Source organism: Sus scrofa, chromosome 13 (genome assembly GCF_000003025.6).
Source record: "Sus scrofa isolate TJ Tabasco breed Duroc chromosome 13, Sscrofa11.1, whole genome shotgun sequence".
Classification (NCBI taxonomy): Eukaryota; Metazoa; Chordata; class Mammalia; order Artiodactyla; family Suidae; genus Sus; species Sus scrofa.
The window spans coordinates 37,179,340-37,206,816 of NC_010455.5; the positions used below are offsets into that span (position 1 = coordinate 37,179,340).

The following is a 27,477-nucleotide window of genomic DNA, read 5'->3' on the forward strand; positions in this document are numbered from 1 at the left end:
TCTGTTTTTTATTTGTTTTTTTGGTATCTTTAGATAGGATCATCTCTTCCATAATTTAAATTCCACAAATAAGTGATATCATATGGTATTTGTCTTTTTCTTTCTGGCTTATTTCATTTAGTATGAGAGTCTCTAGATCCATACATGTTGCTGCAAATGGCATTAGTTTGTCTTTTTAATGGCTGAGTAATATTCCATTGTGTGACTTGCCACATCTTCTTAAGCCATTCATCCATCAATGGATATTTAGGTTGTTTCCATGTCTTGGCTATTGTGAATAGTGCTGCCATGAATGTAGGGGTGCATGTATCTTTTTCAGTGAAAGTTTTTTCCAGATATATGCCCAGCAGTGGAATTGCTGGATCAGATGGTAGCTCAATATTTAGTTTCCTGAGGTACCTCCATACTGTTTTCTATAGTGTTTGCACCAAGTTATATCCCCACTGACAGAGGAGGAGGGTACCCTTTTCTCCACACCCTCTACAGCATTTGTTTTTTGCTGACTTGTTAATAATGGTCATTCTATATTTTGCTTGTGAGAATAAAGGTTGCCTACCATCATATCTTATTAAGTGAATTTCAATGAACTGTTTTGTGTTTTTCCCTTTCACTTCCATATAACAGTTATCCAAAAGCTATTTATATCTGTGAGTACTTGTTAGTATGGTTTAAAAATACAATATGTTTTCTTTGTTCAATTCAAACAATGTTGGTCAGTGTTTTCTGTTGCTGCCCTTTTAATGCTGAAGCTTGGCTCGCAGTATTCCTTTCTTCTAGAATATTAACCTTTCTACATAAGCCTGAGTATATTTCACTCCTTAAGGCACAGTTGAATGCTCTCAACCTTTAAGGCTCAAATGCCTCATTTTCTAGTCTTTACTGATTTCTCTACTGGAGGCCATCTACTCCCAGGTCTGCACGCTTTCACATGGGAAATAGCAAATTTCAGGTATTGGTTCATTTAGTTTTCAAAATCAGGGCATCTTGGCACGTCAGGCTTGTCCAGATTTTAATAGTTTTATTAAGATGTAGTTCACATACCATAAAATGTACCCCTTTAAAATGAATAATGCAGTAGTTTTAGTGCATTCATGGTTATCCAACTCTCATCATAATTTATTTTAGAATGTCTCCATTACCCCACAAAGAAACCCCCTAACAATACACATGAGCAGTCACACCCATCCCACTCATCCTCAAACTCTAGGCAGCCACTAATCTACTTTCAGTCTCCATGGATTTGCCTATTCTGGACATTTCATCTTAATATGACTGTACAATATATGGCCTTTTGTAACTGGCTTCTTAGCATAATATTTCCAAGTTCATCCATTTGGTAGCATTTATTAGTACTTCATTCCTTTTTATCCACTGAGTAGATGTACCTCCTTTTGTTTATATATTGGTTGCTGGACATTTGGGTTGTTTCCTTTTTGGCTATCATGAGTAATGCTGCAGTGAACATTCATGTACAAGTTTTTGCAGGTTGTGTGTTTTCATTTCTCTTGGGGGCCTAGGAGTGGAATTTCTGGGTCATATGCTAACCCTTTGGTTAACATTTTTAGAAACTGCCAAACTGTTTTCCAAAATGGCCACACCATTTTGCACACCCATCAGCAATGTAAAAAGCTTTTGATTTCTGCATATTCTCGCCAACATTTGTCGTTGTCTGTCTTTTTGATTTTCAAATCTGCATCCTTAGTTTGAAGCTTTATTTCAGAAAACAAGCTGGAGGAAAAAAGGGTATGTGGGAAACTTACCTCAGGTTTTTTGGGGTTTTTTGTTTGTTTGTTTTTGTTTTTATTTTGGCCATGCCCACAGCATGAGGAAGTTCCCAAGTCAGGGATCAAACCCTCACCACAGCAATGACCCCTGAGCCACTGCAGCGACAAGGTCAGACCTTTAACTCTCTGCACCATGGGAGAACTTGAAGAAGCTTTTTTTTCCATAAAACTCTCATGGAACATCTGACTCCCAAACAGGTGTAGCACTTGGAAGGAAGAAGCAGTGTCTTGAGAATGAAGAAGTCCCTGGTTTCTTTCTCGGCTCTAGGATTTGCAAGTGGTCCATCTTTGGTAGATTATTGTGTGACCCTTGGTTGCCTCATAGGTAAAGTGAAGATGGTATTTCCATTAGTCATTAAAATGAAATGAGGCATGTATATGAACATGTCTGGAAACTCACATGGAATGAAGGCAACAGGCTTTCTAGAAAGTTCCTTTTGAATGGTTCTCCTGGAAGTCTTGTAGTTTTGTGGCAGTGCCTCTGGGTCCACCAACAGTTGAAAGGGAAATCTTGGATAATTTTTATAAATAGTCCATATGTATGACAAGAACGGGTATACTCTGTTGAGTACAAGGATTTTATATATGTGCACATCAATCATGTTAAGTGTATGTCAAATCCAATTTGTCTTCACCTGTTTTGCTTTTGATCTTCATTGTAGACACTTTCCCACACTACGTATTCATCCATTTTTGTAGTGTCTTTATAGCTGACATTTCAGTCTAGTCCTCTCCTGGGTGTTCTGGTCCATCCCCAAGTCCTCTAGTGCCTGATGGTGCTTTCCCACAGCCCAAGAGCAAAATATCATTGTTGAGAGTGGAAGCTTCGGAAACATACAAACATGAGTTCAAATCTCAGCCCCATCACTTCCCAGCTTATGAACTTAGAGAGCTAACTTAACCTCTCTGAGCCTCAGAGTTCCTGTCTGTGAAATGGGAAGATTAAGAGTCACTTCCACTCTGGATGGTTGAGCAAATTCAATGAGGTAATGTATATATAGCACTTTACACAGAGCCTGGATCAGGAAACTGATAAGGGTTCAGTAAATGCCAATTTCTGTTGATAACAATAAATAACATCAAGGACAGCAGTAGCTGCTCACATCCCAGAGTGCTTAGTATGCTCTGGGCACTAAGCCAAGTGCCTCAGATGTATCAGCTCATTTACTTCCCACAGGAAGCCTATGCTAACAATGTGATCGGCATCACCATTTTAGAGATGAGGCCACCCCAGGGTGCAAAGCCATGAAGCAGTTGGCCCAAGGTCACCAGTAAGCGGTGGATCTTGAACTGCACCTCCAGCCATGGGAGCCTGGCCTCATCTTTTGATTATAAAGTGGGTCATGGAACTGACAAAAAGACACACCACAAAAGGGACTATTTGTCCCACATCCCTTCCTGTGGCCTCCCAGAAGTGCCCTGAAGCACAAGGCTCCGCTCTGGGTGGCTACTGTGGTTCTTCTTTTGTGTCTGAGAAAGAAGAGCATTCGATAGGATCCAGCTGCCAGCTCCCTGTATTTCCAGAGTAGCTCCTGGGGCTGGGACAACAGAGCCCTTATTAGCCTCCTGTTCTAAGCATAGTTGCAAACATCTGAGAAAAAGCTGGGATGGAAAACCAAGCAAACCTTTACAATGTGGACAATGAAAAGGCACTGTTGGGACACATTTATGGATAACATGCAACACTTTCAAAAGCTAACGCTCTTGGACACAGCCCCGGTTTCCCAGTTCAAGTCCTATTTTAGAAACAGACCTACAATACACAAATATATTCCCACCATAAAAAAAATAATAGCAAAGAATACGTATTATGAATATAAAATAAAAAGTTGCTTATTATTCCTCACCTCCACCCTGAACCCACATCTCTTTCCAGTGGTAACCGCCATCAATGGATTGGATGTGTCTCTTTCCAAACGTCTTCCTTTGTGTTTGAATGTATACAGATATACATTCAAATACAAAAGAATATATATGTGTGTGTGTGTATATATACACACATACGTATACATAAATATGTTTAGTTTTGGAAAAATATTCTGTTTCTACACAAATGGTGTCAAATTTGTTTGCAGAATAACTTTGTTTGCTTTATTCAGTTAACAATAGGTTTGAGAAAAGGCTCCAAGTCTGTGCACACACACAGCCACATCATTCTTTATTAACTAGTGAGGTGTTTCCCAGGGTGTGGTGCTGCCATAAATTATTCAACCTTGTCCTTCTTGATGGACATTTGGGTCGTCATGGGTGGCCAACTCTAAGACGGTCCCCAGTGATCTCTATGCCCCTGTGTAATTGCCTCCCTTTGAGTGCGGGCCGGCTTTCATGATTCGCTTCTAAATCAAAAGAATAAAGCAAAGGTGATGAGATGTCACTTCAATGATCAGGTTTAAGGGTCTTTAACGTGCCTCTTGCTAGCCGATTCTTTCTCTGGCAGGCTTTTAGAACTGCCCATGTGGCAAGGAACTAAGGCCAGCCGCTGGCCAACAGGTAATGGAGTCCTGATAACACCATGTGAGTTTGGAAGAGGATCCTTCCCCATTAGAGTCTCAGATGAGCCTCCGGGGCTGGCCAACACCTTGTGAGAGATCCTGAGGCAAAGGGCCCAGGCTAAGCTGTGCCTCCATTCCAGATCTGCAGAAATAGGCTGCTATGTTTGCAGGAATTTGATTTGTAGCCATAGATAACTGGGGGAGTTGTTAATTGCTTTCTCACTTACGCATCACTAGAACAAATATTCTTCTGTTTATGACTAGTAGAGTACTCTAGGATCAAGTTCTAGATCTGAAATTGCTCGATCTAAAGGTATAGATATATAACACACATAAATAACACTAAATTAACCTCCCAAAATAGGAAGTTCCCATAGTGGATAAGCAGTAATGAACCTGACTAGTATCCATGAGATGGCGGGTTCAATCCCTGGCCTCGCCCAATGGGTTAAAGCATCTGGTGTTGCTGTGAGCTGTGGTGTAGGTCCCAGACACAGCTCAGATCCCACGTTGCTGTGGCTGTGGCGTAGGCCAGCGGCTACAGCTCCAATTTGACCCCTAGCCTGGAAACTTCTATATGCCACGGGTACGGCCGTAAAAAGCAAAAATAAACAAACAAACAAATAAATAAATTCATAAATAAATAAAATTTTAATTTTATAAATAAATTTTATATAAATTTAATTTATAAAATTTGTTTTTAAATGTATAAATAAATTTTAGTTTTATAAATAAGTAATAAATAAAAAAATACACTCACGAAAACGTCTACTTCTCTCAGGGCCCTTGCCAAATCATTGATGATTTAAATAATATCAGTGTGAGAAAATCCATACTGCTTTACTTTGATTGCATTTTCGAAATTATCAATCAGGGTGAGTTTTTTTTTTTTATTTTTCATAAATCCATTGGCCTTTTTTCATCAACTGGAGGTACGGATATGACTACTATATCTGGAGACACACTACAATCATCCACGCCGTTGGTGATGCTGATGTTGATCTCCCAAAGTGTTGCCAAATTTCTCCACTGCATAGTTACTGCCTGACCCTTTGCAAGTAATAAGCAATTTATGGGTGAATTTTCTGAGATCATTCATATTCCCTGCTTCTAATTAAATTATCCCCATGGATTTAGCTGTGGCTTAGAATATAATAATATATTCACAATATTATATAGTTATTTTATAACATTAATATTTATAAAGTAATAATATTATTATCCACCCTCTATTATAGTGGATGCAAAATTATAGTTTTACAACTCCAGTACTCCCTCCACATTAGGCAGTCCACATTCAGCCTTATTTTATAGAAGGAAGATTTCCTCTCCTTCCCCATTTATGTATTGTTATCACAGTTTCTTGTGATAATGTATCACAATTTCTTGTTTTTCCTCAATAATGTATAATTCATTACTGTCCTTTTGGTACCTAAATTTTCCCAGATTTGGAGCCCCTTGGAGTTGGACATTATTTCCTTGTGATATGCTTGTCTTTTTGTAAAATTGTTATTATTGTCACTTCTTTATTTTCTGACACAGCAAAGGATTCCAGGCTTATCTTGTGCAAACCTGCTCTAGCCCCAGAAGCAACCATTTCTTTGAGGAGCCCTAGTTCCTTTGGTGGGCAAAGGTATTTTAGATCAAGATCTGGGCACCAGGTATGGTCATTAAAATGGACCCATTTTAAATGCAGTTTGGTGAGTTTCGATGAATGTATTAACTCTTTTAACTACCACCACAATCAGGATATACAGTTTCCTTTACTTGTCAAAGTCCCCTTATCTTGCCTGCTCTTACACAATTTCCTCTATCCAAAATGTTACTATTTTCTGTCCCACACCCATTCTGCAAAACCCAGGTCAAACTTTCATTTTTCTTAGAATTATGTTCAGTTTACTCAGCCAAGTTTTCTTGTTCCTTCTTTGCTCTCCTAGAACAGAGGGTGAAAGTGCTTGCTCAACACTCAAAGAGCTCTAATTAAGATGGATTTGCTTACCAGCTGTGTGTCCTTGGGAAGGTTACTCAACCTCTCTCTGACCATTGTTTCCCCATCTATAAAATGAGTCACCCCCGAACCATTCCCATATCCATCACATGCGACCTGTCACCATAAGCCCTGGAGGAGCTCTCAGATCTTTGCCTTTCTTTATATCTTCACAACCACCCCTCTTGCATCTCTCTCCTGGAGATCTAATCTCTCAGCTTCCACCCTTGGACCCATTATAATGTGTTTTCTACAAAGCACCCCAAGTCATCTAAGAAATGCTAATCAGCTCCATGACCAGCAGGTGCTACCCACTCCAGTGGCTTCTCAGCAGCCTTTCTCCTTATATAGCCTGTGAGGACCTTCTGTATCTGACTTCTCCTTGCTCGTATCACACTTCATTCTCCTGACTTGCTTTCAATGAGTTCTTCCAATTCTGCACACACCAGCCTCCTCCCTTTGGCTAGAATACTTTCCCTATCTCTCCTGCTTAATTTATCTTCATCTTCATGTGGCTCTATCCTCAAGAAGCCTCTCCTGACTTCTTTGAAATCCCCTCACTGTGCACTCCTCCAGCTCTGTGTCACTTTTAGGGGTACTTACTATACATAGTTATACCATCTCATTTATATTTGGTGATATTTTTCATGAATGTCAGCCTCCCTGAATCTGATCTCATAACAACTGTACCTTTCCTAGGATTGACACTCAATCGGTATTAGTTGAAGAAATGAACATGCCATGGGATTGGTGTCAGGGTGAAAAAATGAGATAATACTGTGTGAGGGAGGGTTTTTTTTTTTTTTACCACATCCACAGCATGCAGAAATTCCTGGGACAGGGATTAAACCCACAACACAGCAGTGACCTGAGCTGCTGCAGTGACAATGCCAGATCCTTTATCTGCTGTACCACAAGGGAACTCCATGGGAGGGGTTTTTATGCATAGTTTTATCACTCTCCTTGCCCTACTTACCATTTTCTATCATGAGTTCTTATTTAGATGTCTGTCTTCTTTACCTTCCAAAAACACCTTGAAGGTGAAGGCAAGTCCTCTTTTGTGTCTAGTTTCTAGGACAGTGTCTGTGCTTAGTAAGGGCTTTATAAGTGTGTGATGAGTCAGTAAAAGGTTAAATGGATGGATGAATTAAGTTATCTCACCTTCAAATGCATCTATTTCCCGAAAAGGAGAAAATATGGGTGTTTATCTCATGGACCAGTTGTGAGGGTTTAGCTGGCTTGATATTTGCAAAGTGCTTAGAATAGTATCTGGCAAATCATTTAAGTTCTCTGACTATTAAATTAATACATACAAAATATGTACTATGCTAGAAAAATATAAGGAATTTGAGTTGTCAGGTCCATCACTGAAAATCTGCAATAAGGTAGGGGGGAGTTTGTTGAGGGGTCATTTCTTTCTGCACACACAAGACATCATCTGTCTCTGTTTTAGAAAACTCTAAACATCGACCTCTTTTTTAAGTTCACATCACACATTCCTAATCACCCTTTACCCATTTTAAAAACCAATTATTAGCTGTGGGATAAAATGAATTTCTCTTTAAATTGCTTGCTACTGTTCTTTCAAGCTTGTTCATCTAACCAAAACCAAATTGGATTGTGCAATATTCAAAGCAAAGGAGGTCAGCGTATGATCAGCTTGGACCTTTTTTTCCTAATTATTCAGGACTATTAGTTCTAACCACATATGTGGATTTTTTAACTCCTCCCAAAAGAACTCCACAGCCCTAATACATCCTCTTCATAAAACCTCAACTTAAACGAAAACAAAACCCTGCTGATTTCTTGACTTCCAATAAAAATCTGATATATGCCACCTTTTCCCAACAGATCCAGTGATCAGCTTAGTCATACTGGTAATTTTCCACTTGACATCCAGAGAGGCTCAGTCACTTGTATACAAGAGACTTGCCTATGAAGGCACAGTGCTCATGAATGATTCTGGAACAAGACAATAAAGCCTTCTCCGTAACCATCCGCTTGAATGAGAAACAAAGGTGGCAACTGTCCCTTCCATATTCAGTTCTTAGTTATGAAGTTCTTGACAGTTTCCATTTAAACATTGTTGGTGTGAACTCCTTTAGGAGATTGAATCATGTTTTCTATTCCTTACATCCCAGAACATAATCCTTTTTCTTCAGAAGTAAATAGGGCAGTATCTTGGGCGTTTTCTGAACATCTTGTCAAAGCACAAAACCTTTTCTTTCAGGCCAGCATTCATCAGCTGTGCCTGTCTTTTACTCTGACTGAAAAAGAAAATGGTCCAGTCTTCCAACTGGCTATTCTCTGGTTGCCTTAATTCATGAGAAGCCAAGAAGGGAAAAATTGGTAGGTTCAACAGTGTTGGACAAGGATAAACAGAATCATATCACATTAACTGTAATTTACAGCATTTCAACACATCCCTGCTTCTGCCAAAGCCAGCAAGATCAGCCCCCACTGGAAAAAGGAGAATGGGGTGGGGTGGGAGGTGGAATAGGAAATTCAAATTTCTATTTTCTAAGCTGGAGTTTGAGAATTAGAGACCCATCAGCACTTTCTTGAATGTTTTGCTCATTCATGCTATAAAAATAAATATCACAAAATATTTTCTGGACCCAGCCTCATGTGTTACTAAAACCAAAGCCAATGTGCTTCCAAACACACTCATGAGGCTAGTTTCACAAGGACGGACATTGTCAGGCTGGCAGGCGGCCACTGGAGGAGTTATTGAAATTCAATTCAGAATGATGTACTCTGCATGAAAATGCCCATTTACAAGCATCCAAAAGGATGAAGAATTTCATAGGAAGATGACAGCAATGACAACTTCTATGACCGACCAGGGTTGCCTGGAGATGATTACCCTGAAACACACACGCACTCCCGGAGCTTTGCTGGAAAGTCTTCTGAAGGCTGCGACTGTTTGTGTTCAGATGGAATCTCTGTATATGAAGCTATTTATTACAGGCTGAGTAAACAATATATGCATTGGGGGGCGGGGGATTTGTAGCTAAAATATCCATTGCGGGGTAGACATCAGGGATGCCAACCCCCAGGCTCAGGCTGGAGCCCAGTGCGGAGAGGACCCCCTTTTCTAACATGAGTGCTCCCCAACAGGCTGAGAAAAAGAACATCTGGAAGTTATGTTCTCCCTGGAGAACCCCAGGAAACACTGATATCGTTTTTTCCAGCACATGACCTAGGAACAATTTTTCTAGCTAAAACTATGGCGATGTAAGAACATGTGATTTAACAACTCAACCCTAAATGTTGTACTCTTCTTTTTTAAACTTTCAAACAAGATTAAAACCATTTCTACAAGGGCAGGGATTTGCTCTTATTCACGGCTGCCTTCTTAGGACCTGAATAAGCATCCTCAGAAAGGGCAGGTAGTCAAAATGCATGTGCCTGGTCACTTCAGAGTTTTTCTAGCAAATTCCTTTGTTACTATTGAGTCTGTTAGTGAGATAGGAAGCGCTACAGATTTTAAAAGGGAATTCTGGGAGAGGGGAATATGCATTACAGAAGTTTAAAAAAAAACTATTCGGTAAAATCATTTCATCCTCTGTGTTGGATGAACACGATTATAGCATTTTAGAGGTGGTTATTTCTTAGGTCCACCTCTACTGAACACCAGCAGTTGGTAGAAGCAAAGTCTGAGAATCATCAGTATAACCTATCCTGACATTGCTGAGAACAGATGTTTAGAATGCAAGTCAAGGTAGGGTCGTGATTCTCAGCTTGACTAAAAAATGTCAACGAATGACCGCAGAATAAAGGTACTGCATGAAGTGATTCCATATGGTTGTACAATGCCCTGTGTCTGTGCACCTAGTCGCTTGAAACTATGGAGTTTCTTCATTCTCAAAGAAAACCGACTCCAATTACTGGTGACAACTCCAACCTGAATTAGCGACATTAGAATCCACAGAATATTTTGAGAAGCTTAACATGTCATGATGTGTAAACCAACCTTTTAATTAAAATGAGAACAACCTAGTGCTGCCTAGAAGGGATGAACTTAAATAGTTCATATAAATGGATACAAAACAACTGTTATCCTCTCTGTATGCATCTGGACATCATCCAACCATGAGATATTTACTGAGCATTTGCTATGTACCAGGCACTGGTTTACCTGCTGGGATTCGGCAATAAACCAGACCAAGTAGATGGTGACTTCATGGAATGCATATTTTAGTGAAGAAGAGAAATGAACACAAGTGAATGAATGAATTTATGAGTAATTTGATGTATTGACAAGTGTTATGAAGACATTTTATTCAGGAAAAGAGGAGAACAATTGATAAAACAGTGGAGGTAGGATGGCATATTAAATATGGTAGTCACAACCACCTCTCTGAGGAGATGACATATGGATCAAGATGAATGAAAGAGTAGGTTGTGTAAAGACTGGAAGAAGAGCTGTCTAGACAGAAGGATCAGTATGTTCCAGGGCCCTGAGTCAAGAATGAACTAGAGTTTTCCAAGCATAGTGAGAAGGCCATTGTGGCTGGGCAAGGAGGAGAGTGATAGGAAATGAGATTCAAGAGGGGTATAGGGCCAAATCACCAAGGGCCTCATAGACCATAGTAAAAATTTTACAATATATTCTAAATGTGAGGAAAGGCCTTTGAATTTTGTTTTTTAATAAGGAAGTGATTTGATCTGATTTTACTTTTATTTTTTTATTTTTTTATTTTTTTTAGGGCCACACATGTGGTATTTGTAAGTTCCCAGGCTAGGGGTCAAATTGGAGCTGCAGCTGCCGGCCTATGCCACAGCCACACAATGTAGGATCCAAGTCGCTTCTGTGACCTACACCACAGCTCAAGGCAACACCAGATCCTTAACCCACTAAGCAAGGCCAGGGATCAAACCTGCATCCTCATGGTTACTAGTAGGGTTTGTTACTGCTGAGCCACAATGGGAACACCTGATTTTCTTTTTTTAAAATGGCTCTAATTGTTTTTAGAGAAATAAAATCTGTGTGCTCTGTTGTAAGAAATGGCAGGGTCAAGAGATGGAGAAGGAGGAGGAGAAAAAAAAAAAAAGAAAACCAGACAGATTCATTAGGAAGTTTCAATAGTAGTACCCTGGAAAGAAATAGCAGGGTCTTAGACCAGAGAAGTAATAGGATGTGAGAAACAGTTAGATTAGGAAATATTTTAAAATAGAGGAAACAGAACCTCCAGGCAGAAAAGATGAGGAAAAAAAATTGGGGAGTTCCTATTGTGGCTCAGCAGAAACGAATCTGACTAGTATCCATGAGGATACAGGCTCAATCCCTGGCCTTGCTCAGTGGGTTAAGGATATGGCATTGCCGTGAGCTGTGGTATATAGGTCACAGACATGGCTTGGATCTGGCATTGCTGTGGCTGTGGTCTAGGACAACGGCTACAGCACTGATTCAACCACTAGCCTGGGAACCTCCATTTGATGTGGATGCAACCCTAAAACACCAAAAAAAAAAAAAAAAGGAGAAAGAGACATTATGGACAGCTTCTAATATTTTAGCATAAGCACTAGAGTGCATTTACTGAGATGAAGGGACAGGAAAAGGAGCAGAGATGAAGAGGAAATCAGAAATTCCTTTGGAGGCATGTTAATTTGAAATATTCTTTACACATAGAGATGCTGAGTAGTCTAATGGAAGTGAGAAAAATATTCATAATTTGTTGCCGAGGGTTAAATGTCAAAATTCCAGGAGTAAACAGTAAATGTGGTTCTCTTAACCTCTCAAACTTTAGAAAGTACTTCATTTTTTTTCTCTCAAAAAGTAATTTCTAATTTGACTAATTGAACTTATCTAGAATTCAGTACTCCATAATTACTAAAATACAGATTTTTAAAAAGTATATGTGGAACATCTACCAAAATAGACTCTATGCTGGAGCAAAAATGCAAATCTCAACAATTTTAAAGGAATATGTTTTTCAACTCAGTAGAACCGAAGTAAAAATCAATAATAGAAAAATAATTAGAAAATCTCTAAATACTTGGAAATTAAGCAACCCAATTACATCTACATGACATATGAGTGGAAGAATTAATTAAATGGAAAATAGAAAATATTTTGAAGTAGACAAAAATGAGATATGAAATACCAAAATGTATAGGATGCAACATAAGCATTGTTTAGAGGCAAATTTGTAGCTTTAAATACAGAGAGTAGAAAAAAAGTTCAAACTTCCACTCAATAAACTATAAATAGATTACCAAATTTAACTCAAAGAAAGTAAAAGAAAGGAAATGATACAGGTTAGCACAGAAAGCAAAGAAATAGCAGATACAAAATGGGGAAAAGTAAGAAAGCCAAAAGTTGATTATTTGATAGATGAGTAAACTGACAAACCCTTAGCAAAAACTGATCAAGGAAAAAAAAAAGAGAGAAAACACAAATTACCAATATCATGATTTTAACAGGCCATATCACCCCAGATTATACAAATATTAAAAGAATCATAATGGGTAATGTTGAATATCTTTTTGCAATAAATTAAAAAACTTAGATGAAATGGGTAAATCTTTTGTAAACAACTTACAACTTAGTAAAACTAACACAAGAAGTAATAAATCTGTTTTTAAAAATGAAATATTTAACTAAAAACCTTCCCCCTAAGAAAACTCCAGTCTCAAATGGTTTCATAGGCGAATTCTTCAAAACATTAAAAATAAATAACTACAATTGTATGTAAACCCTCAGAGCGTAAAGATAGGGAATATTTTAAAACTCATTTTATGAGGTTATAACAACCCCAACACCAAAACATGACAAAGCTATTATAAAAAGGATGAAGACAGGCTGATTTCTCTCATAAACAAACAAAAAAATTATTATTTCTTAAAATTCACTATGCTGTACACAGAAATTGACACAGCTTTGTAAATCAACTATACTCTATTTTTTTAAAAATTCTCTTAAAATACTTCTTGACCTCTATTTTTTTCAGTTAGACTAACTTGTAAGTAAATTTGATGACTCTGAGAAATATATATGTTTTTAAAACTGAAGTCTTGCCTATAAAAAAGTAGGTGTCTTCAGTTTCCATTTTACCACCAAAGAATATATTTGTGGCCTTGGAACAAAGTTTATCATAATTCTTCTTTCTGGAGCAAACCCATATTTTGGTCCATTTAAAGAAAATAATTAAAAATAAAACATCTGCTCAGCTCACCAAACCTCATTTGCATGACAAATATCTGCTAACATAAATGGTAACATGAGATCATTCCCGTGTATTCTTATGGTGAGTTGCAGGTGAGAGCAAGCATATACATGCTGAAGCATACTCATACATAACAGACTTTGGTAACCACTTGGCAACAAATCATAGGAAGAGCTGTGATATTTTTAGACAACAAATGGCACTACATCATCTCAAGTTATTTTTATATAATAAACTGTTACATAAATTAAAAGGTTGTAGTTTATTATTTTCTTGCTTGTAAAAGCTTTGGAATATTTTTGTGTGCCATCTGATTAATCTCAGTGCCCCTGAAATATGTTCATCTTGATTTGGCCATTTTGGAACAAACACAGACCAGTCAGGCTCATCTATCAGCAATGTACCTAAATCATCAAATTGGGCTGATTTATTGTATTGAATGGACTGGATGCTTCATAGGTAGTTACAAACCAATCAGCTGTAATGGTTCTCAAAGTGGGGCACCCAGACCAGAAACATGAGCATCACCTGTGAACTTGTTAGAAATGCAAGTTCTCTTATTTGCTCAACGTCATCAAATCAGAAACCAAATCAGAAACAATGTCCTGGGCTTTACCAAGCTCTCCACATGGCTTTGCTTTCCCCTCCAGTCTGAGGACCACTGAGGATCCAAGGATTATCAATTTCTTTCATTCATTCATTCATTTTTTGCTCTTCTTGCAATACATATACCACATAGTGCTCATTTATACAATATATTCATCTAAGACAGTTTTCAAGGAAATGTAGGAAAAAATTATGAGTGAATAAAAGGCTACAGTAATTTGAAATCTAAATATTGCAGATTGATATTTGTCACTCTGTTTTGGCTATGGCATGAATGAAATTGTTTATAGACTAGTCATAAACTCTAGACACATTGGCTTTAACTCCACTTCTTTCTCACTCAAGAACACACATCAGAAACCGAAGCTGGTGGGAGTGATCATGCTGTCCAGCATCATGATTTGCATACAGGAAGAATGAGCGATCTTTAAAAGACTGAGCTCTGGGGTCTGAGAATAGTTGTGAGGATTAAATGAAAGAAAATATATACAGAACATTCTTAGCATAGGGTGGCACATAGTAAGTCCTAAATGAATATTACCAATTGTTACTGTTAGCGTTGATACTATTGGATCAAACAAAAGTAAACCTTTGATAAACTTCATTTTATGATCCATGTATCAGACTGAGCCCTTTTGATAACAAGTTACAGAAACTCAGAGCTAGATTAGGCAAAAAGAGAGAAATTATTGGTCTGTGAACCAAAATACAGAAAAGGTAGCATGGGTTGGCCTTGAGAATGATATCCATCAGGGGCTCAAACACACCAAGGGCCCTCTCTGTCTCTCTCCTGTCTGCATCACCTGCATTCTCTTAAACAACAAGCCGAGCTTCTTTCATTGATCAGGGCACACAGGCATCAAGTGTTTCTAATTTTACAGCCTCACCTCTTTGTAACCACAGAGATGATTGGATTAAAACGCTCTGGAGATAGTGATGGCGCAGTCTGGGTCATTGCTCTTCAAGGGAACAATTTCTCTGGCTAGAGAAGAACCCCTTCCCCCTCCACCCACCACACTTGGCAGCAGCACCAATCCACCATGACTTTTGCTGAGGATTTACATCCTTTTAAGGTAAGCCTTGTGCAGCCTTTTGAGCCATCTGGCTTGAGAGAAGTAACCAACCATTTTATTCCTCCTTCCTGTTGTTGCTGTCACCCTGACCATTTCACAATCTGGTTCTTGATGAGTGTCCCATCTTTCATGGCTTTTGTTGAGTTTGACCCCAGGCTGAGAACAGGACGTGTGTTTATTTTACCTGACAAAGTACCCATGGCTGAAAGGTTTGGAGCGCTCCGGTACTGTACTTTCTCCCCCTCCAGATGGGGCTGTAATTATAATTTAACTGTCTGGGTCCAACTTAAGGTGAGGAAAAGATATATTAAGTTTGCACACATGTTATTCTCCTACTCCCTCCCACACCCCTTCGGCTCTCCACATTTCATATGCGACCACCTTCGGCGGGGGGAGGGGGGGCGGGGAGGTGTGCGTGTATGTGTGTGTACACACAGTCGCGTTACAATTCTCATTTTGCAAAGTTTATGCAAAAACCAAACACCTGGGTTCAGAGTTTCCTAAAGGAGTCATCTGAAGTAGGTGCTTTATGCCAAAATGTCACAAAGATTTATGTGCTTTCATTTGTGCATTAAATTGAGGACAGGTGGGAGAATGCTCAAGCCTGAGAAAAACTGATAGCTCATTTCTCCCTTAGAAGAGAGATGGCTGTTATGACTACTGCTGGTTCAGATACAATAGATACAGACTTTGCTAAAAAAAAAAAAAAAAAAAAAAAAAAAAAAGGAGGGGGCGAGGGCTCGTGTTTGAAAAGCAATATTTCAGCAGTCAAATAATTACCCCTGCGATCATGTTTCTCACAAATGGGAACACTGGACTGAGATCCCAAGGTGAGTCCTGCCCCCAATTCAAACAGAACAGGCAATACCCTATCCGAACAGCCCAGAAAATGGCCCAACCTCCATTCAAGCTCACAGAGAAAAGGTCTCTGGAATTGAGGCAAATGGCATTCTCGACACATTCCTTTTTAATGGCTTGCAACAGAGTCAGTTACACATATGTAACCACTCATTTTTTAATTTGATTCTTGTTTCAAACACCTTTTCAGGACCCAATACATCTAAAAAATGTCATCACTTGATAGGTCGCTACTCTATGCCTGGCCTTGAAGCCAGCAATTCCATGTGCTGAGTATTCACCTGGATTTGAAATAAGAGTGTGAACTTGCATTTCAGAAAGGGAATATGATGTGGCACACATAGGCAAGCCAGATTTTTCACAAAGAGAAATGAGAGCTGCACTTGGAAAACTTGTGGGGGGGACACTGCTTGTCCCTGGGGTGACCTGGAGGCATATTGGATAAATCAAAATTATTTGGTACCATCAATCCCTTTGAGGTTCAAGTTGAGCTTCTGAATCAAATACTTATCAAACCAATGACTGATTTCTGAAGCAAGAATTTTCTATTTGGAAACCAGAGCTGTGTTCACACTGCGGGGCAAAGGACGTACAATTAGTCCATGTTTTTGTATGACTTCACTCAGTTACACAGATACAAATGAAATTTGAAACCTCCTAATTTCTGATTTTTTTTTCTTGTATGGGCAATTACTACCATTCAAGTAATCTGTCATTTTAGACTATTAAATATAATGAGCAGATAGTAAGAAATGCTCAACAAGCAATGGGGAAAGTGTTCAGATAAGATACCCTATAACTCCCAGACATTTTTGTCTCACTGTATTTAGCAGTTCAGATTCTGATATGTTATGTGTTTGTGGAGTGATTAACTATGACTGTTGAAGGGAAGTAGATAGAGGAAAACATTCTATAAACTGGAGAGAGATGGTGTTAATAGTTCAATTAGATAAATGCTTGTCTTTTAAAGCTGAATTCCAGAAGGAATTGCAACATAGAAACTGACACACTTTTTTTTTTTCTATGCCAGAAAAACACACTCTCTTGCACCTAGATTGAGGAGTGGTATATGACAGCCTGAAAATATTGGAATGATGCTCTAATTTCTAAAATATGGCCTTTTTTTCTTATATTACTTTTTAGCAAACAATTTTGTGGTTTATTTTGAATTTTTATTGAAATAGAGTTGATTTACAATGATCTGTTAGTTTCACATGTACTGCAAAGTGACTCAGTCATATATATGTATATGTATATGGAATATGTGTGTGTGTATGTGTATATATATATATATATATATATATATATGTTCTCTTTTTACATTCTCTCCCATTATAGGTTATTACAAAATGTTGAGTATAGTTCCTTTTGCTATGTAGTAGGTCCTTGTTGGTTATTGATTTTATATATAGTAATGTATATATTTTATTTATTTATTTTTGTCTTTTTAGGGCCACACCCTCAGCATGTGGAGGTTCCCAGGCTAGGGGTCGAATCGGAGCTGTAGCCTCTGGCCTACACCTCAGCCACAGCAACGTGGGATCTGAGCCGCATCTGGGACCTACACCACAGCTCACGGCAATGCCAGATCCCAACCGACTAAGAGATGCCAAGGATCGAACCCACATCCTCATGGATGCTAGTCAGGTTCATTAACCACTGAGCCACAATGGGAACTCCTATAGTGATATGTATATTTTAATTTACTCCTAAATTATCCCTCCTTTCCCCTTTGGTAACTTTGTTTTCAAAGTCTGTGAGACTGCTTCTGTTTTGTGAATAAATTCATTTTTATGATTTTTTAAAATTCCACATATAATTGATATTACATTATATTTGTATGCTTACTTCACTTAATATGATAATTTCTAGGTCCCTCCATATTGCTCCAAATGGCATCATCTTCATGGCTGAGTAATAGTCCATTGTATATATTTTTATCCCATTGAGTAATATTCCATTGTATGTATCTTTGTCTATTCATCTGTCAATGGATAGTTGGATGCCTCCCAGGTCTTGGATGTTGTAAAAAGTACTACAGTGAACATTGGGGAATCTATATTTTTTCAAATTATGTTTTTCTCCTGATATATACTCAGGAGATGGATTGCAGTATCATATGGTAGCTCTATTTTTAGTTTTTTAAGAAACCTCCATATGGTTCCCCATAGCGGCCACACCAAATTACATTACTGTGAACAGTGTAGGAGGCTTCCTTTTTCTCTACACCCTCTCCAGCATTTATTATCTGTGGACTTTTTGATGTTGGCCATTCTGACTGGTGTGATCTGATACTTCATTGTAGTTTTGATTTGTAGTTCTCTAATAATTAGCAATGTTGAGCATCTTTTCATGTGCCTTTTGTCCATCTATATGTCTTCTTTAGAGAAAGGTCTTTTTTAGATCTTTTATCCATTTTTTTACTGGATTTCTTTTTTCATATTAAGCTTTATGAGCTGTTTGTATATCTTAGAGATTAATCCTTTGTCAGTTGCATCATTTGCAAGTATTATTTACTATTCTCTAGGTTGTCTTTTTGTTTTCTTTATGTTTTCCTTTGCTGTACAAAAGCTTTTAGGTTTAATTAGGTCCCATTTGTTTATTTTTATTTTTATTTCCGTTAATCTAGGAGATGGATTTATGTCAAAAAGTGTTCTGCCTGTGATTTCTTCTAGGAGTTTTATAGTATCCAGTTTTACATTTAAATCTTCAATAAATTTTGAGTTTATTTTTTTGTATGATATTAGAGAATTTTCTGCTTCATTCTTTTACATGTAGCCGTCCAGTTTTCCCAGCACCACTTATTGAAGAGGCTGTCTTTTCTCCATTGTACATTCTTGCCTCCTTTGTTTTAAATTAATTGACCATATGTGCTTGGGTTTATTTCTGGAATTTCTTTCCTGTTCCATTGATCTGTTTGTGCCAGTACCATACTGCTTTGATGACCATAGCTTTGTAGTATAGTCTGAAGTCAGGGAGTCTAATTCTTCCATCTCCATTTTTCTTTCTCAAGATTGCTTTAGTTATTTGGGGTACTTTGTGTTTCCATGAAAAATTTAAAATTCACTGCTTGGTAAAAATCTTTCAAGGTTATTTTATAATTAAAACAAACAAACAAACAAATTTGATTCTCTATGGTTGAAAAAACATGCCTTAAGATAGAACCCTATCTTAAATTTGCAGTTTTTCATATGGGATCTTAACTATTTTTTGATATATACAACCCATGCATACAAATAAGTTTCTTACAATGTCAGTGAAGCCACAGAGTGTCTGATGCCCATTCCCAGGTTCTGTACAGGATTATGAGTCAGGTTACCACCCCCAGCTCTGTGCTTGGTACTTTCATCTACTGTCTCTCATTTGACCCAAATAACAGTCCTCAGGGGGGTCCTATCCTTCTGTCCAGGTCATGCTCACCTCAAGGCAAGGTCTCTGGCCAGGCCGGACAACCTAGACCTGTCTTCTGCCAACTTGTCCAAAAGGTGTTACTTTCTTTACTTCCTCCACCCTAATTCTGGATCTCTAGAAACACCTTCCCAGGTGGATCATAGTTAAGGTTACACTATGTCTTGCTTGGGCAGAGTGTGAAGTATGTTTTTCCAGGAGAAGTGGTCAGAATTGTTTGGGTTCCCAGTCTCTGTGTCTCCAAAGCCTTGTGGGTGGAGAGTGCTAGCACTTAACCTCCATGCATCACAAGGTCTCCATGAGAACATTCATTGTGGCTCCTTTGGTGTGAATTTCTCCTTGTCACGACAGTACCAGACACATGCTGTCCCAAATCTCTGGTGCAAATGACTACCCTATTTCCCAATCATTGGCAATGAACCCCACCATGACTTAAAATAATAAAAACAAAAGCTTATAGTCAGCACTGGCTTTGCACCAGGTACCTCACACATGGTGATTTATTTAATCTGCACAACAATCCTATTAGGTGGATGCTATGGTTCTACACTTTACATCATTGAGGAACCTTGGACACAGAGAGGTTTTTTCCAGATGGCTTGTGATCACTGCAAATAAAGGTTGGAACTAGGACTCAAATTGTAGCTCTGAGTCCAAGCAAGCTCTTACCACTTGATTCCATTTAGCAATGAGAAAAGAAATGTTCGCTCTTATAAGTGAACAAATATATGTATATTGGGGTCTTGACTAACATTTTAATTTCTTATGGAAATAAATATGCAATCAAGATGATTGGGAACACCCCATTCATCAGGGATGGGATGTGGAGTATGAGTAGGCAGCTGTAAGTGGTAGAGATGAGAAGAGAGGGAGGCTTCTGTGGACTCAGCCCTGAAAGAAAGCTGTAGAAGATCACCTTCTCCTCTTGATCCACCACCAACATGGCAGGGTGTTGTGGGGTCACAGAAGGAGGAGGGTCCAGGTAGGACTGAAGGGGTGGTTCCAGAGGGTAAGGAATGAGGAGATAAAAAGGAAATGCCACGTGATTCTACTCAGCTGCAGTCGGAGTGTGCGGAATGGCTCACAACCAATGGCTACATCCACTGGGGGATGTAAGTTGGAGACTATCCCTTTGTATATACCCATAACCTATTGTTATTCTACCTATATGCCTGCATCTGACTGTGTACAGTAAAGCTTATATCAGGGGAGCTTAGTTCTGAAGTCAGCCAGGCAAAACTTGCCAAGAGTTAACCTTTCCCTGTACATCCCTGAAGCTGTCTGGGATATACACATAGATGTACTTCTCTCAGGGAGGGAAATGTGGCCAGTCTGTCCACCAGTAAGGAAAGAAATGTCTGTTCCTTCAGTGGAGCACCCCAGCAAGTAGTTGTTTTGAACTTAAGGGCCATGGTGTTCAAAACAATATAGATTTTTAATAGCAGAATTGCCCTATTTTTAAATAGGCAGATGCTTGTGCTAGAAGATACACTAGGGAATTAGGACAGAAAAAGGAAACACCAGATTCCTATTTCCTAACTTATGCCCATCCAAGGCATAACTTAATTGAAAGGAAATGGTACCAGGAATTGATCTGGTTCCATTTGATTAATCTGATCATGTACAGGAGGGATCCCACTGATATTCTCATAGGCAAGGCTGGTGCTTAGTCGTTACACACTGGTGTTCTGGACTTGCCAGTGAAAGTTCTAACTGGTCAAGTGCCCTCCTGTATCAATTTAGAGTTTTGACTGTTAATCTCTCATATGGCCCTGTGCATGCACACATGCCTACCCACATTTATATCTCTGTCACTGCAGCATCGGTACTATGTCTGGACTCCTTAGCTTTAAGAGTGTGTTTGTTTATCCTCCAAAGACTAGTTCAAATGCTACCTCCTCCGAGCATCCTTCCTTACTTCTCTACAACTAAGCATGATCTCGTCTTCCTTTTACTACTTTTGCCATTTCTCCCACTCTGCCTCTTATATAATGATTGGTGATCTGATGTCACATTTAGAAGGTGAGCTTATGGATCCTTATTGATGCCCTTTTCAAGAAAATTAGAGGATTGCCTTTTACAGTGTTCAGTAACTCTTTCATAGAAAATAAAATAATAAGTGAATGAGTGATTTCTTTTATGTATATGAACCTGAGAGCCATGAGAAAAAACAATGAATAAGTGTGAAAATACTAGTTATATTAGCATGAAATGCATTAGCTTTTGAGGGTTGAATGTCACCAAACCATTCTTGGCTGTGTCCCCCACTCTCTCCTTTTGATCCCCTAATTCCAACTGCCACTTTCACAAAGGTAAAATAGAAAACACTCAATGACAAAGGAATTATGAAACTTGGAAATTGGGAATCTATCCTGGTAGATATGGGAGGTGTTGACTCAAGATACCATCTACCTGGGAGTTTTTCTCTTAATAGAAGAGGTTGTACGATAGGCCTCTCTCTGTCGTTCTGTCTACTTACTCATCATCTATTTTTCTCCCTGATTTACAAATGACCCTAATATCCTACCAGGAAGTAATTCTTCCCACAGCCCCGTTGTATTGCCTTGAAGTTTGTAAAATTCCAACATCACCTTCTTCTTTGGAAGTCAAAGTGTTAGAGCCAGACCCACTGTTAACAGATTCAGCATAGGCAGGGCAGGGCTCTCTCCTGGGACTTCGAACCTTGGTCTCAGAGTTCAAGGGCAAGAGATCAAGCCCCAGACTAGCAACCCTGTTTGATGAGGCTGACCTGGTTGTGGCTTTGCTTCCCTTCCTTCTCCCATCTTCCTGATCCTCCCACCAGCCCTAGGTGCCTGCCCACCTCTACAGTTCCCATTCCTCTGTATGTGAGTCCCCAGTATCCTCCTAATAAATGCACTAGGTTTCAATTAGCCAAAACCAATTTACATTGCTAGCAACCAATACTTCTAACCAAGAGGCTTCAGGAAGAAAAGTTCTATACATGCTGATTCCATATGCACTATGATGCTTTCAACCACTGCAGACAAGAACATGGAACTGATAACTAGTCTTGTCAGTGGCAAAACAAAGCTAAACAAAAAATAGGTGATGGGTCATGCCTTTTGGGAAAGACTGCCCTCCTGCCAGCCTGAATCTAGTCACCCCTCAACATCTCCTACCTGTTTTGTGGGCTGTCTCCTTGCAAACAGTTTAAAAGACGACACAAATGAAAATAACCCCAACCCCCACACACACACATACACACACAGCAGCAGCTACTTCTGCTGTTTAATCAAAAATGAAGTTTTTTCCATCATGCTGTCATAGACCAATTCATTCACTGAGGATAATGAGTTTGTTTCTGTAATTAATCCTGAGTCTCCCACTAGATCCCCATGGGAAAGCCCCATTACTATTACTTCGCCACCTTTAGGGGGATATTGAAAATGACTCTATTCAGTTGGATCTAACTGGTTAAAGTAGCCAAATCAAAGCTTTAGAGTTCCAACCCAAATATTTCTTTTTTTGGTTCTTATACACATAATTACATATGATTTACAATGACGCACAAAATTTCCGGAAATAAAAGCAGGAATCTGTGTTCAAAATTTTATCCAATCCAGAAAAAATATATCCAGGCAACAGGAGACAGATGTCACGAACATGGGACACGTGAGGTGGGAAAAATTTGCTGAATGTATCTTCACTATCCCCTAAAATCCCATAAAGGTAGGAAAGCAAGATCCCAGCAGTATCCAGGGGGAAAATGAAGTTCTAGAGGCTCTGAAACCTTTTGTGTTGTTCTGAAAACTTCCTTCCCAGTGATCCAGTGATTAGATATGTTTCCCTGAAGTACAAAGCTCTCTATGGAAGAGCAAGCTCAGAGGGAGAGGGTGCATGTGGGTGGCAGGGGAGGACCAAACCACATGGGGTCTTAGAGAAGCAATCGTGGTCAATGATGCAGTGGAAAACACACCACAGCTAGGCAGTGAAACTACAATGGGCACACAGATATCCAGATGCTCGGGGATTTGTAGCTCAGGATCTGGCCTCGAGGGAAAATGGGAGGGTATCATGTTGGCTCAGGAGGGAAAGTTAAGCGACCAAATGTTAGGCTGCTTATCTGAGCTGAACTTGTGAACTGCTAAGGTTTCCCCATCCTGGTTAATAATAGCTGTGCACAATTATCAGCTCTAAGTAACAGCCAGTGTTGAAAGGAAACTGGGCCAAAATACTGACTGGGGCTTTTGCAAGGATTTATGGGTGAAATCTGTTTCATGCAGTTGACTCTAGGCATGCTCTTCCCCATTATCACCCTCTCAAACATTAAAGGTGATGCTCCCTTCAACACCAGACAGACAGACTGGCTTCTTTGGTCGACTGGGCCCCTGCTCAGACCCCAGCCTCCCATCTATGTAGATAGATGAGACATCTCTGACTTGGATGTAGGGCCTAAAAGCTCCTATTCTTGGGTTCTTACCCATCTCGGCAGTTGCTTCACACCTCCCTTCTTTTCACACCTGTAGTCCACCGGTCACTGAGCCTTCAGCCACTCCCTAGACTTTTTTTCCCTCTCCACCTCAGCATCTTTGCATTAGCTGTTCCTCTGTCTGAAATGTTCTCTCTCACGACCAACTTCTCTTCTCTTAGCACTCCATTTAAATGGCAGCCTCCCAGGGGAACACCTCATGGAAACTCTGTTGAATCCTGCCCACCTTGCTTTCTTCCAGAGCAGGGTCAGCAAACTATGGCCCAAGGGTCAAATCTGGTGGGCCACCTGCCTTTGTAAAGTTTTATTAGGACATGCCAGGCCCATTCACTTATTCACAGTCTGTGGTTGCTTTCATGCTACAGTGGCGGAGCTGAGTAGTTGTGACAGAGACCATATGGCCCCCAAAGCCAAAAATATTTACTACTTGGCCCTTTCTCGAAGTTTGCTGACCGCTATTCTGTAGATTGAACACATTCTGTAATTATTTTCTCTACTTCTCACTTATTATTTTCACTCAATGCTGCAAGTCTGGATATGCCAGGTCTTATCTGTCTTATCCCTAACTCCCAGCAGATTGCCTGGAACAGAGATTATATACGGTGCTAAAAGTAAGGGATCACTATTCCAATTTTCAAGATAAAAATGTTGACAGTATAAGAGGAAATGTATGTGTGCTGGAGTGGCTTCACTGGAGGTGACCAGGAGTTCTTTGCTTTCGTTTTCTTCATGGCCTTTTTCAATACTGGTCGACTTAGCATCTGTCTCCCCACCAGGAATATGAGCCCCAAGAGGCCAGTTCCATTTTGTTTCTATCTTGATCACAGTGGCATCAATACTACCTCGAGCAGTGCCTGGCACTCAGTGAGCACTCAGAGATGTGACTGAGTGAACATATATCCTTAGCCTTAGAAGGTGGTGTTTCTGACTCTCCCCAGAGCAGGGAGCACTGGATGTGATTACAGTGCTGTGTGCCCTGGATGTGATTACAATCATAAAGAACCAGCATATGAATTGAGTAGCTTCTTTCCTTCCAGCTCTAAGGTCAAGACCAGTGACTAGACTCTCTTAAGGAACAGAATCCAGCCTTGTAATTCTCTTATCCAAGTAGTGACTGAGCCAGAGATAAACCTTTCATGTTGGGGACTCACTTGTCTTCAGTCACCCTCACAACTATAACCTTGGCCTAAGTGAGGTGACCTTATGAAGTTTTCTCGATTCTTTTGGGATATGCTTAAATCCTTTCAGCTTGAGTGACACTCTGGACAAGTTTTCATGAATGGGACAGAGGGAAAATATACTTGAATCACATGCCTAATCAGAGTATGTATTTTTTTCTAATTCATGCTGCCATAAGCCTTTTTTCTTAATTTATTTAGTGAGTATGAGGATTATTATTAGATATTACTGTTTCTAAACTTTATCCTAAGGATAAGGCAAGCAGGAATTTGCTTCCAAAGCAACTTACAATTTCTACCTTTTAATAATTGAAGGTTTTAGTACAGTGATTTATCCTTAAGCCTCTTGATAATCCCAGCAAACTCTAGGTGTCAGAAAGTGGAAGGCAACCCTCCTGCATTTTGCTGTGTATCCAAGATGTAGCATAAATGGCGTCTAGCTAAACTAGAGGTCATTCCAAAAAGAGAATAAGATGTGGGCAAACCAAGGATCCCACATAAATCCTTCTGTGGAACCAGGAAATGAGCATCTAGTTGAAAAATGTGCCTGTTTTCCTCTCTCCACACCCCTTCCTACCATCTCAACGTTACATTAAGAGTTAGCCCTAAATAACTGAAGTATGGGAGAGAGCCACAAAACATAGGCAGCGAAAAATCTTTATGGGAGCGCATGCATCGAGCTAATCCCTTTAATGCTGACGATGGCACCCTTTTTGTCACCAACCCCTCATGACCTGACAGAGATGGGGAGGGAGAGGGAATTTCAAGAGCAAATAAAGACTCCTCTTGGGTGTAAAAAATCAGAGCACCAGGCACTTCTGAAGCCCCGACCCCAGGCAAGCTGGGAGAGACAGTGTACATTTTTTAGATGGGGCACTGCTCTCATAAGCAGTCAGAACATAGCTGTCCGTTGCCAGAAACCATTCATCAGACTCTGCAGAAAAGGCTGTCAGCTCAGCCTACAGGCCTCAAGCCAGCCTGTCAGGATCCAGGCTAACAGCCAGAGTGTCAGGGGCTGCGGCTGGTAGCCAACCAGAACTTTGATGTCGAAGGCTTGGCCAGCTGGTATGTGAGGGTGGCCGATGGGCTCAGAAACCATATACCCTTGCTCAGAGGTCATGAGTTCTGAAAGCGAGCTGGCCGTTAGAGTATCTCTAATAAAGATGGAGGTAGACATTTTATATTGTTAAAAAAAATTGTTCAAATTATTTCAGTATTTGTTTTGATTTAAATTTCCATTACACATGCTTTTCATTATGCAACTCAATTAGTATATAAAAGATTTTTCTGTTTAAAATGTTTAAATGAACATAATTGTTCAATTTGGAAAGATTACAATGCTTTTATTTAATTAACACTGCAATAAATACATCGCTCTGTAATGAACCCCATACTTTTAGGCCATTAACCATTCAATAAATTTGCAATATGGAAGGTTCTTTATGGAGAAGAAGATAAATAAAGCTATTTAACTGAATGTACGACAGCTATGATGCTAAGCAGCAAATTATAGCTTTTTGCTTCTCATCCACCAGAGTTGTACCTTGATTACAAACATATGCGAGTATAATAAACAGCATACATTTCAATTACTATTTTGAACATGAGGTACACTGGATGTTAAGGAAAAATTCTGCACCGTTGGTGATGGCCATGCTCCGTGGCATCTTCCCAATGAGAAGCTCTTTCGGAATTTGTCCAAAGGCTCATCCATCTGTCATTTGCCTTATCAAGCCAGGCTTGGGACTGGCGGAACCCAAATATCCTGTGTCTAGCAGGCAGCTTCTCAAAACCGCTGTTTCCACCAGTGATGACAAAATTAAAGTCACTCCCTCATGCGATACTCCCTGACACACAGGACCATTACTTGTACCCTCCCGGCAGCGACAGACCACAACAGGTCTCAAAGCAGCCAGAGCAGGCGTTCCCATTGTGGCTCAGTGGTAACGAATCCCGACTAGTATCCATGAGGATGCGGATTCAATACCTGGCCCCACTCAGGTTAAGGATCCAGTGTTGCCGTGAGCTGCAGTGCCTGCAGTGTAGGTCACAGACATAACTTGGATCCTGTGCTACTGTGGCTGTGGTGTAGGCCGGCAGCTGCAGCTTCAATTCGACCCCTAGCCTGGGGACTTCCATATGCTACAGATGCGGCCTTAAAAAAGGTAGCCAGAGCAAGTTTGCCAAAGCAAAGAGTTTCCAGGCCCTGCCTTCCCTTGGCTTCTCCCTGTCTCATGCATCAGCTACAGTGAAAAAGATAAACTTTCCATGTCTATCACCCTCAGCCTTCATCAAAATGCCTTTAACTCCTTCTAATTCTAAGTCCTGCAAGATTGGCCTTCATGGCAGGTGCCAATTAGTCCAGATTTCAGACAAAGCATCTGAGGCTTTGAAAGGTCAAGATGAGAATTTAAGTTTGTCTCTCATCCAATGCCCTTAATTAGTATTGGCAGGTGTAACATTGATGGT

At 39.7% G+C, this 27,477-nt stretch overlaps 1 long non-coding RNA gene across 2 annotated transcripts in view; it reads left to right on the forward strand.

The window, feature by feature from the left end:
- The window catches only part of LOC102162847, a 162,726-nt gene continuing 149,421 nt past the window's right edge, over nt 14,173-27,477 (forward strand). For both annotated transcript variants that reach the window (XR_002337588.1, XR_002337591.1), the window contains exon 1: nt 14,173-15,114. This is a non-coding gene — a long non-coding RNA (uncharacterized LOC102162847). The remainder of the gene's footprint in view (nt 15,115-27,477) is intronic.